Genomic DNA, 12,791 nt, shown 5'->3' on the forward strand with positions numbered 1-12,791 from the left:
AGGCTGTTTAGGGGCGGTTTGCAGGCGCTATTTTTAGCGCAATAACGCCTGCAAACCGCCCCAGTGTGAAAGGGGTCTAACAGTAGAGAACCCTCTACGCAGTTTAAGGTTAAACCTCTTTTCTTCTCATTTTAGTGAATGGCCGCATGTCTTATTAAATTCCCTCTCACGGAAAAGCTTTATCCCTATTGTGGGGTCACCAGTACGGTATTTGTACATTGAAATTATATCCCCTCTCAAGCGTCTCTTCTCCAGAGAGAATAAGTTCAGTGCTCGCAACCTTTCCTCATAACTTAGGTCCTCCAGTTCCTTTATTAGATTTGTTGCCCTTCTTTGGACTCTCTCCAGTTCCAGTACATCCTTCCTGAGGACTGGTGTCCAGAACTGGACAGCATACTCCAGGTGCGGCCGGACCAGAGTCTTGTAAAGATGGGGCATTCTTTACCAAAAGTGGGGCAATATTCTTCCCACTAGTACCAATGATGGGGCATTCTTTACTCACATTGACACTGGGGCATTTTCCACTTACACTGGCCACAGACCCCTGACCTAAATGTATCTAGGACCTCCTGGGTTGCATTTTTACTGCCACTCAAAACATGGAGGTGTACACACGGCAGCATTAGGGCTCATTCACATGGGCGGCAAAAGCAGGTCGCTCTACTATCATGCGACCACCCACCTAAATAAGGGCATGCAGCCACTCAGGGCTGTACACTAGCACTGTGGCCACAGCAAAATTAAATGCTGCATTCAACGAGCGTTACCGCTGCTGAATGTGACCCATTCAAGGAAATAAGGCTGGGCTGAAACCGTGTGCCGGTTGACAAATCACCTCCTCACTGCTTGACAAACACCTGGCAGTGGCAAGTGCTGCTGCACATATGAAGAAGCCCTTAGGCCGGGTTCACACATATGCGAATTGGATGCAGGTTTACCTGCATCCAATTCGCATGACAGGCGAGTGTGACCGTCTCTCAATGGAGCCAGTTCACACAGGTCTGGGGCGGCCACAGTCCAAAGGGTCCTGTGTGTCTTTGGGTCCGGTTCAGTTGCGAATTCAGGAAAAAATCCTGACCTGAATCGCACCTGGACCAGTGATCAGGGACACACTGGATTCCATGCTGGGAACTATGGCCGCACATATGTGAACCCGGCCTTAATGCTGTCTTGCATGGTGGGAAAGCAAAAATAATGCTGTCTGCAGAGTTCAGCAGGCTTTGGCGCTTTGCACCTGCCTCCATTCGCTTCTAAACTCCATGAGTGCGTTTAACGGGTAACTCCATATTTTGTTACACTGTTTTTAGGTTCGCATTTTGCCCATATTTTACAATTATCACGGGTGCATTGCTCTGCAGGCTGACAACAAAAAAAATGCAAATTTTTTGCATGCAAAAATACATGCATTTATTATTATTATTATTATCATTTTTTTTTTACAGGTGAACTGTATGTGAACAGTTGCGTGAAAAGTGAACACTGACATTATGGGAAAAAAATCTCATAGGGTGTTTGGAGAACCTCACTTGACGCAACTTGAATACCTGTGTAGCACAGCTGAAATGCGCACCGAGGGCTTATTAACACCTAAACATACAGTAAAATGCTTAAAAAATGAATGTGCATTGTCTTCCATAGGCATGTAATTTTATGTCTGTTGACGTGCTTTGACTCACAGTTTTATCCACATTTAATTGCTATGGGTCACTGTAAGGAAAAAAAAAAAAAAAAAAAAAGGTTTTTATTTTTTTTTTGTCCAACAGATTTGTATTTCTTTGATTGCATTGCGTTTACAGGCATACATGAAGCTGAAGCACAACACATTGTAGTGTGAACAGGACACATAGAAAACAATTGTCCTTGTGACCTGCATTCTTCCACTGCAGCGTGAACAGGCCCTAAGGTCCCCTTCATATATCGTTTCCGCTCGCGATTTTTGTTGCACAATTTTCACACGATTTTGCCCATGAAAATTGTGCAATGAGCTGCCCCTTTGGGTTTTGTCGCCCCAAAAAAATCTGCTTTTTTTTTGGGCAACAAGCTTAGCGCTATTTTTTTCAAATGCATGTTTTGCTGCAATTGCCAGAATTGTGACAGAATTGCACCACATTTGGGGTGCCATTAAGAAAAAATGGCACCCAAACACGTGTTGTGCGTTTTTGCCGCAATTTGGACACATGTAATGTGAATGGGGCCTAAAGGCTGTTTTAAATTTCACTGCCTGTGTAAATTAGTAGTGTGTGGCAGTTGCAGCCCCTCACAGGTGATGAATGATAACTCTCAGTGTGATTACCTCAGCTGAGCCCTCAGGAGCCATGGCTGTGTGATTCCCTGTGATCGGCCATTACAACCCACAGCCTGGCACTGACATGAGCTCTGCCCTCAGATATCTACAGCCTGGCACTGACAGAAACTTGGGGTGCCCCCTCACATCTGCCAGGAAAAATTGGCGGGAAGGGCAGGACTCCCTCACAGCTTCTCTCTCACTCAATCTGAGGTAATTTGTGCCATTTTTACCTCCTCATCCTCCTCCCAGCCTCGGCTCCTCAGAGTCCCTTTGCCTGCTCTCAGGGTGGTCCTTGGTTCCTGTGTCCCTCCTTTCCCTCCTTCCCCTCCACCTGTGTGGGGGGCCGCCATATTATCCTCCCTCATGAATGGCGGTAACACTGTGCTCAGCAAAATGACAGGGCTGCGGATTTCTATGGAAGACCTTTTCAGTCACAGCCTGAGGGACGTCTGACAGAGCTGTCTCTAAGGAAAGGTAGAATATTATTTATTAGATCATTATTACAGTGATATCTGTTTTATGTCATTTGCTTTTGTGTTTGGGCACATTCACGCTATGTGCAAGTACCTGAATTTTCCTCGCGGAAAAACGCAGGTGACTGCAATGACACATAGAAAACAATTGTTTTCTGTGTGTCATGTTCACACCAGAACGCTGCGTTTCTCTGCGTTCCATAGTGGTGTGATTATTTTTTTTTTTTTTTTTTTTTTTTTTTTTATGGCACGTTTTGCATATTATGGCACCACAACACACAGAAATGCATATAAATGCACACAAACGCACCACAACGGTTAGGTCAGAAAACATGCCTTTGAACAAATACGCAGAAAGCTGCACGTAAACATGCTCAGAAACGTGCTAGAAATTCATGGAAGTGCTATCGACTGCAGGCACAATGTAATGCGTGTTGTAATGCAAATGGGCCCCTAATATCAATGTTTTATCATTTATTCCCAGTCACCATCTTATGAAGGGGAGGGAAAAAAAAAATGTGTGTGTGTGTGTGTATATGTATATATATATATATATATATATATATATATATATATATATATATATACAAACATACACACTGTGCATTATGGCAACATGCTACAACCCTTCAGACTACAAAGTGGTGGGATGTGTCCTAAAAATGAAGTTGTCCTTTAAGGCCTCATTTACATGGGTGCAGTGGTCCGTAGACTGTGAATTGGGTTTATAAGGCTGCTTTCTCACTGGGGCAGCGGATTCGTTAGCGTTAAAGTGCTGTTTAACCATTTCAGTACCGGGCGTTTTCACCCCCTTCCTGCTCAAGCCAATTTTCAGCTTTCAGCGCTGTCGCAATTTGAATGACAATTGCGCGGTCATGCAACACTGTACCCAAATTAAATTTTTATCACCCCCCCCCCCCCCCCCACAAATAACGCTTTCTTTTGGTGGTGTTTGTTCACCTCTGCGTTTTTTTTAAATTTTTTTTTTTGTTTTGTTTTTTGCACTATAAACAAAAGAAGAGCGACAAGTTTGAAAAAAAAAAAAAACAAAACACAATATTTTTTACTTTTTGCTATAATAAATATGCCAATTTTTTTTTTTTTTTTTCTTTTAAAAAAAGCAATTTTTTTTTTTCTCAGTTTAGGCCGATACATATTCTTCTACATATTTTTGGTAAAAATATCGCAATAAGCGTATATTGATTGGTTTGCGCAAAAGTTATCGTGTCTATAAAATAGGGGATAGTTTTATGTTTTTTTTTTTTTAATTTAATTTACTAGTAATGGCAGTGATCTGCGATTTTATATAATTATTTTTTTTTATCGTGACTGCGACATTGCGGCGGACATATCGGACACTTTTGACACCATTTTCGTACCACATTTATACAGTGATCAGTGCTATAGAAATGCATGGATTACTGTATGAATGTCACTGGCAGGGAAGGGGTTAACATTAGGGGGCGATCAAGGGGTTAATTGTGTTACCTAGGGAGTGATTCTAACTGTAGGGGGAGGGGACTCACAAGGGGAGGAGACAGATCGGTGTTCCTCTGTACTGGGAACACATGATCGGTCTCCTCCCACCTGACAGGGCGTGGATCTGGGTGTTTACACACCCAGATCCATGCCCTGACTCTGTTACCGGCAATCGCAGGTGCCTGGCGGACATCGCAGCAGCTGGGCATGTGCATCGGCTCCCGAGTGACGCGGCGGGGGTGTGTGTGTGCCCCCCAGACAGCCGGGAAGCCCAGGACGTCATATGACGCCCGCCCAGGATGGGAGATCCCTCCTGCAGACGTCCTATGATAATGGGCGGGATGGGAAGTGGTTAAGCGGCACTTTTCGGCCACTATAGTGGGGTGCATTTAACCCCCGCTAGCGGCCGAAAAAGGGGTTAATAGCGCCCGTGTTGCTGTGCTTCTGAATCGCTTTTCAGGCACTTTCAGAAGCGCTGCCTATTTATTCCAATGGACAGGGGCGGTGTAGGAGCGCTGCATACAGCGCTCCTACATCGCCTCAAAGATGCTTCAATACAGGGCACTTTCACCCCTTTTCTGCCCAGGCCGATTTTCAGCTTTCAGCGCTGTCGCACTTTGAACGAAAATCACAGATCGCCGCCATTACTAGTAAAAAATTGTAAAGTCCATAAATCTATCCCGTTGTCTGTAGACGCTATAACTTTTGCGCAAACCAATCAATATACACGTATTGGGATTTTTTTTCACCAAAAATATGTAGAAGAATACGTATTGGCCTACATTGATGCAGACATATTATTATTTTTTTTTTTTTACTTTTTTTTTTTTTTTTTTTTTTTTTGGTATGTATTATAGCAGAAAGTAAAAAATATGTTTTTTTTTTTTTTTTTGGCGTTTTTTTTTGGCGTTTTTTTTTGGCGTTTTTTTTTCGTTTATAGCGCAAAAAATAAAAACTGCAGAGGTGATCAAATACCACCAAAAGAAAGCTCTATTTGTGGGGGGGGGGAAAGGAAAATTTTATTTGTGCACAGCGTTGCACGCCCGCACAATTGTCAGTTAAAGTAATGCAGTGCTGTATCGCAAATCATTAAGGGGGTAAATCCTTTCGGGCTGAAGTGGTTAATCACCATTTTTTGCTAAATAAACAGAAAAAGGCAGAAAATTTTGAAAGGGGGGAAAAAACGTGTTTTGTTCGTTTCTGGTATAAAATTTAGCAAATAAATAATTCTTTATAAATTTAGGTCAAAGTGTATTCTGCTGCATTTCTTTGAAAATAACTAAAATCAGTGTATATTATTTAGTCTGTAGGAATGTTATAGAGTCCATAAACCATGGTATATATCTGAAAATTGATCAGTATTGATGTACTGACGGCCCATCTCGTTTCTTGAGGCCTGAAAATATTTTCCAGTACAAATATCCCCCAAATTGCCCCCTTTTGGAAAATGGATAGTCCAAGGTATTTATTTAGAAAGAGGCGTGGCAAATTTTTGGAAGTTGTCATTTATTGTCATAATTTTTTGGAAAAATTAAGAAATTTAGAAATTGTCACTTAATAATTATATACTGTGTGTGTATATATATATATATATATATTTAATTTTTTTTTTTTTTACATACTGTCACCAGTGCAGTTCAGTGTTATCATATAACTGGCATGGTGGTAGTACAAAAAATAAATAAATAATATAATAAAAAAAAATTCTTCTGTGTTTTTTTTTTTTTTTTTTTTTTTTTTTTTTTTCTTCATTTTACATATATTTTTTTTTTCTTCAACACACTGTGACCAGAGCAATATAATGTTACCATAGTAACATTGTACTACTCTGTGGAAGTGAACAGGATTTTTTACTTTTTTTTTTTTTCTTCTTTTTTTTTTTTTTTTCACATTATGATTGCCTATAGCAGTGTATTTCATTGCTATAAGCAAGCATTTTACTGAATGAAACTGAATCATTCAATTTGTTTTGATTAGCTGTGATTAGCCATGGCTAATCAGATGGGCTGTGATTGGCCCCAACTGTACTATGTGATCATCACACTGACCAATCACAGCTAGCAACACAATTGTACACAATGGATGGCATGAAAGGAAGCTCTCCATTGTTTACAACTGTCATGTGACCTGCTGTGATTGGTAGAGAGAACCGGCACACTGATCAGTCATCAACTGAGCCCTGGTGTAATGCTGGCCATACACTATACGAAAAATCGACCGAAAAATCGTTCGTATAGACACTTCGTTCATTTTTCGGCAAGTTAATGGGCACAAATCGATAATCGTTTGACGTTTTTGTGGAAAAAAAAACAAACGGGAAGTTTGGTAAATTTCTGCCGAACATACGATAAATTGCAAGGTTAATGTGTTTCCCGTCCGAACTGTCTGCACTAGGTATATGTAAAAAAACGAACAAAAAATTATTTATTCATGTCCACTGAACAATTTATCGGTCATTATATGATGGCACGATCGTTTGCGGTCACAGTCGAACGTTCGTTTTTCGAAAATGGGTTCGGCCGATTTTCTGTATAGTGTATGGCCAGCATAAGGGGGGCCTCCTATCGGAGCCCTGGTGTAAGGGGGGACTCTAAGGGGAACATCCCTGATGTAAGGACACAGGTTCTGTTTAATCATCCTAATCGAATGATAGCCTAATACATATTGGCATTCTCTGGTTACTCCTGAACCATCTCTACGACTACCTGTCAGATGTTACCCCATATTACCAAAAGTATTGGGACGCCTGCCTTTACATGAACTTCAGTGGCATCCCAGTCTTATGCTGGCCATACACGCACAGAATTTCGGCTGTTTGCAGACTGAACAATTATTTGTCAGTCGAAAGCGAACTTACCACTAACTGACAAAATAAACAAATTTACATGATCGTTTCCATGTTCGTAGTGATCGTTTGATAACAATAAAAACATATATAAATTATACAAGACAGAATATTTTCGTTTCGATTATAAAATACACATATACACTTTTGTTAAAATGATAAAAGTTTTAGCTTCGGATCCATCGACATTAGCCGGGCCCACGGTCAAAATCGTTGGTAAAGGTGCGTTCACTAACGACCGGATTGTCGAACAAACTTTCAGAAACCGACCAGTTTTGGCCGAAAATTTTGTGCGTGGCCAGCATTAGTTTGTAGGGATCAATATTGAATTGGGCCCACCCTTTGTAGCTATAACAGCCTCAACTCTTTGGGGAAGGCTGTCCACAAGGTTTAGGAGTGTGTCTATGGGAATATTTGACCATTCTTCCAGAAGCGCATTTAGGAGGTCAGGTTCTGATGGTGGAGGAGAAGGCCTGGCTCACAGTCTCCGCTCCAATTCATTCCAAAGGTGTTCTGTCGGGTTGAGGTCAGGACTCTGTGCAGGCCAGTCAAGTTCCTCCGCCCCAAGCTCGCTCATCCATGTCTTTATGGACCTTGTTTTGTGCACTGGTGCAAATCATTTGGTAGAGGGGGGATTATGGTGTGAGGATGTTTTTCAGGAGTTGGGTTTGGCCCATTCGCTCCAGTGAAGGGATCACAAATGATCAAATGCTCTAGCGTAAAAATCCTAGAGGTTTTCTGCACCCAGGGAGCAGAAATGGTATGTTTTCTGAACGTGAAAGTTCAACATATGTGCATCTTGCACATGCGTGTGAAAACCCTGATCCAAAGACGCATTTGAATTTAATCAAGTACAAGCATATACAGCCACTCGTTTCTGTGGCCGGCTGTACGCACCACCTGCGGCTCCCCGGGTCTGAAAAACCATTGTGCTTTATACGCTAAAGCTCACTTGCGCCTCTCACTGTAACCATGTGAAATTTTCTTCACACATGTCAGTCCTGGTGTTTTCTCCGGACGGGGGTGGGGGGGTTTGTGTGTGTGTGTGTGTGTGTGTGTGTGTGTGTAACATGTTTCCTGGAACTGGTTCCCCTAAGCTTCATGAGTGTGGCTCCTGTGGCGATGGGTGGTATTCCTACCTCTTCTTAGGTTCCAGAGCAGCACATCCACCGGGGGAGTAGGTTTGTGGCTGCTGTCCCTGCTTCTCAGTGCATGGGGAATGCCAGCACCACGGTGTTCGTCTGAGCTCCTGCCCACTTGCCGCATGGCGGCAGTTGGCTTGTTTTCCCTTGCGTTCCAAGCTGGCCCACAGGAAGTACCCGGTGGGGCCACTTCCGGGGCGCATGATGTCATCAGCTGGCGCCGGAGACGCGGGTACCGGTCTCTGAACGGCGCGAACAGGGAGGCTGGTGGTTTTATAAACGGTGAAACCCAGCAGAGGCTGTGGACCACTACAGGGGCGGGATGGACTCCTCTGCGATACCTGCACAGGCAGCAGAAGCAGGCCCTAACACCAGCACCTCACAGATAAGCCTGAAGTGAATTTTACTTGCTTGCACATCCTGTGAGTGTTTTCCCCCTTGTAGCCAGTAGGGACTAGGTGAAGGGGGCACATTTTTCCTTTTCTCATGCATGGGGTGTTATGGAGTGTATGTGGCGAAAAATTTATTGGGAGTCATTTGTTCTCTTGCAGATCAAGACTCAGGACAAGGCCCAAGCGCAGCCACCAAAAAGGAAATGTGCGGTTTGCAGAAACAAATTGAGCTCCTCATGGAGCAAAGCAGTTTGCCGCAACTGTATAGACAGCCTAGTTAAGGATGACACGGTTGTCTCCTGTAGAAAATGCTGACTTCTGTTAGAGATGAGCTTACATCTACGTTTAGCTCATTTTAAAACTCTAATTGACAAGATTCAAGCCCCCTCAGAGGGTCCATCTCCAGTTAGGACTTCAGCCGGTCCCATTGCTCCACAGCAGAGTGCAGAGAGTGAAGCCGGATCTGCCCATTCTTCTCCGGAAGAATCAGGGGTCAGATACAGGGCCCAGGGATAGAGAATCCACAAGGGGCTTGAGGTATAAGTTATCATTGGAAGATGTAGATGACTTATTAAAGGCTATCTATACGACACTTGATATAGAAGAGGAGAAGGTACAATTGTCTAAACATGACCTTATGTACAAAGGTTTGCATAAGAAAAAGGCTAGAGCTTTTCCTGCGCATAGTTCCCTTCTTGATACTATCAAGCGGAAGTGCAAAAATCTTTCTTTTCCGATAAACTAAAAAGGTTTCCATTTGAAGAAGACACAGCGCAGCCATGGAACAAAAATCCTAAGTTAGACGCACCTCTTTCAAAGGTTTCAAAAAACTCGGACCTAGCGTTTGACAGTATGGGCACACGTAGGGATCCGATGGATAAAAGAGGAGATATCCTTCTTTAAAGAGCCTGGGATTCAGCCATTGGGAGTCTTAAACCAGCTCTGGCCTCCACTTTTGTAATTTTAGAAGTATGGTTGACACAAATACAAACACATTTGTTGGCAGGTACCTCTAGAGAGCAGATTCTGAAATCTTTCCCGTACAGTGGGGTTTTTGGCTGATTCTTCCGCAGAGTCAGTAAGAATGACAGCTAGGACCTCGGCCAGAAGAAGCCTCTATGGCAGGGGTGTCAAACTCAAATTAATCAGGGGCCGCATCAGCAGTAGGTTGTCCTTGAAGGGCCGGTTGTATCTGTAGGACTATGTATATGCTCCAGAGTGCAGGGGTCAGGAGTGTGCTACGTACAGAGTGCAGGGGTCAGGAGTGTGCTACGTACAGAGTGCAGGGGTCAGGAGTGTGCTACGTACAGAGTGCAGGGGTCAGGAGTGTGCTACGTACAGAGTGCAGGGGTCAGGAGTGTGCTGCGTACAGAGTGGAGGGGTGTCACTATGCACGAAAAAATGCCACTATGCAAAAAGCCGGTGTTCTGCCGAGAATGGTTTCCACGTCGAAATCTGTTCCCCCCTGTCTCTCGGCTGAGATCGGAACTCCGCCTCTCCAGCCCTCTGCACTGCTGCTCCTCCTACTCTACCGAAGAAAGCTAATCATCCTTCTACCGCCCGCCCCCATGTATGTATATATATATATATATATATGTGTGTGTGTGTGTGTGTGTGTATATATATATATATATATATATATATATATATATATATATATATATATATATATATATATATATATATATATATATATATATATATATATATATATATATATATATAGCGGTAGGAGGATGATTAGCTTTCTTCGGTAGAGTAGGAGGAGCGGCTGTGCAGAGGGCTGGAGAGGCGGAGTTCCGATCTCAGCCGAGAGACGGGGGAACAGATTTCGATGGGAAACCGTTCTCGGCACAACACCGGCGTTGCTGGAGGGACTGGGGAGGCGAGAGAGCAGAGGCGGGGACAGGACAGCGGCAGAGACAGGGGGGCATCGTTAGCTGAGGGAGGCGGGGGAGGAGGCGGAGAAAGCACGGAGGGGGAGATGTTTACTTGTTCTCATGGAGACAGACCGGCCGCGCCACTCGCGAGGGGGAATGTTTTCTTGTTGCTTGGGATACCTGGCAGAGGGCCACATGACAAGGCCTGGCAGGCCGGATTTGGCCCGCGGGCCTTGTGTTTGCCACCTGTGTCCTAGAGGATCACAACAGATGCGAGTTCCTGGGGATGGGGATCCCACCTCAGCAACACAATGGCACAGGGAGAATGGTCCTCAAGGGAAGCAAGGGCTTCATCGAATCGAAGAACTTCTAGCGGCTTAGAGAGCCTTGCAGGCATTTCAGACAGAAATCGGGGTCACAATCTTCAGATTGTATCCGACAATATCGCTACGGTTGCATACCTTCCACAAACAGGGAGGTACGAGTAGTCAGATACTTTACTCTATCGCCCCAGAGGTTTTTTTATGGGCAGGAGGGAATCTAGCCTCAATTACAGCAGTGCACCTGAAGGGGACACAAAACTGGCAGATTATCTTAGCCACTCTCGGGTATGTCTAGACAATTGGTCCCTTCATCCCGAAATGTTTGCGGGTCTCACCGACAGATGGGGATATCCCAAAGCGGACCCGTTTTGCAGATCAGAACAATCACAAGACAGAGAAGTTATTTTCTCTGAACCCAGCGGATCAATTATTGGGGATCCATGCTCTGGCGAATCTGTGGCCATTCGGCTCTGTTACACCTTCCCGCCGATCAGGCTAATTCCGGAAGTTTCTTCTAGAAGAAACAGATCTTATCCTAATAGTCCCTTTCTGGCTCAAGAGACTTTGGTTTTCCCTGTTACAGACTCTGGTCTCAGAGCCTCCACTGAGTCTTCCGAAGAGAGAAGACTTTTTATTGCAGAGTCCAGTGTTGCACCCACAGATGGTTTCCTTAACCTTGAAGTCCTGGTATCTGAAAAAAAGATACTAAGCGTCCAGGGGTTCTCTGACAAAGTAGTCAAGATCCTGGTAAATTGCAGAAAAACCAATCACTAGAACCATATATTCCAAGGTTTGGAAGAAATTTTAACTTGTGGTAATCTGGAAATCAAAGATTAACTCATGATGTTCCTTCAATTTTGGAATTTTTTCAAGAGCGTGTCGACAAAGATCTTTGTTAGTACCTTTTAAAGGTACAGGCGGCAGCTAGATTCTTCAAATCAATTTCTAAGTCCAGGCCAGTAGTGGTTAGAAGCTGTCCAACCTGGGACCTATCCCTTTTGAGCCACTAGAGGATATTTCAGTTAAGTTACTTACCTTAAAAACTATTTTTCTTGTGGCAATTACCTCGGCTCGTAGGGTAAGTCAGTTACAGGCCCTATCCTCACAATTTTTGAGGATCGGGTTGTTTTGAAAACTGATCCAGGATTTCTGCTTAAAGTGGCCAGTACATTCCACAGATCCTAGGACATTGTACTGCCAACCTTTTGTAGTTCGCCAAAGGGTGACCAAGAAAGAGAACATTTTTTTAGTTTTTTAGTTGTGAGAAGAATTCTCATCTACCTTGAGGTCACCAAGACCTTTAGAAAGACGTCTTGTTTATCCTCCTTTTCAGGAGCACACAAGGGAAAGAGTGCATCTAAAGCCACTTGGGCTAGATGGATAAAGCAAGCTATTTCTGAAACTTATAAATTAGGGAAGTTCCTCCGCCTTTTTGTCACTGCGCACTCAACAAGTGCCTTGTCTGCATCTTGGGCTGAGAGAGCTGGAGCCTCACTGGAACAAATTTGCAGGGCTGCCACATGGTCCAGTTTTTCGACCTTCATTAAACATTATCGCCTGGATCCCTTATCTGCTCAGGAGCAGGCGTTTGGTCTTAAGGTCCTTCAGGCAGTTGTCCCTCCCTAGACTGGTAAGCTCTGGCTCATCGTCTCATGGGCTGTCCTGGAAGACACTTTGAGAAAAGCTGACTTAAAGCAGGGGTCCACCTATCTATCGTTTTTTTTTTTTTTTTTTTTTTGAGTTCATTCACAAACTTTTCTTCTCAGCATTACATATTCACATATTGTGTGTAATAAGTCCGCCTGTGTCAGATTTCGTCGGAAAGAATAACTTATATTATTCACTGCAGGCGGTTTCCATCTTCATTGTGGGCATTTGAAGCCCACAAGCATTTATTTCCTGGATGTGGTGAATGCTGTGCTCCCAGCATTCACCGCTCATTCCCGCACATGCTCAGTGGCATCCTGGGA

Source organism: Aquarana catesbeiana, linkage group LG10, assembly GCF_042186555.1.
Source record: "Aquarana catesbeiana isolate 2022-GZ linkage group LG10, ASM4218655v1, whole genome shotgun sequence".
Taxonomy (NCBI): domain Eukaryota; kingdom Metazoa; phylum Chordata; class Amphibia; order Anura; family Ranidae; genus Aquarana; species Aquarana catesbeiana.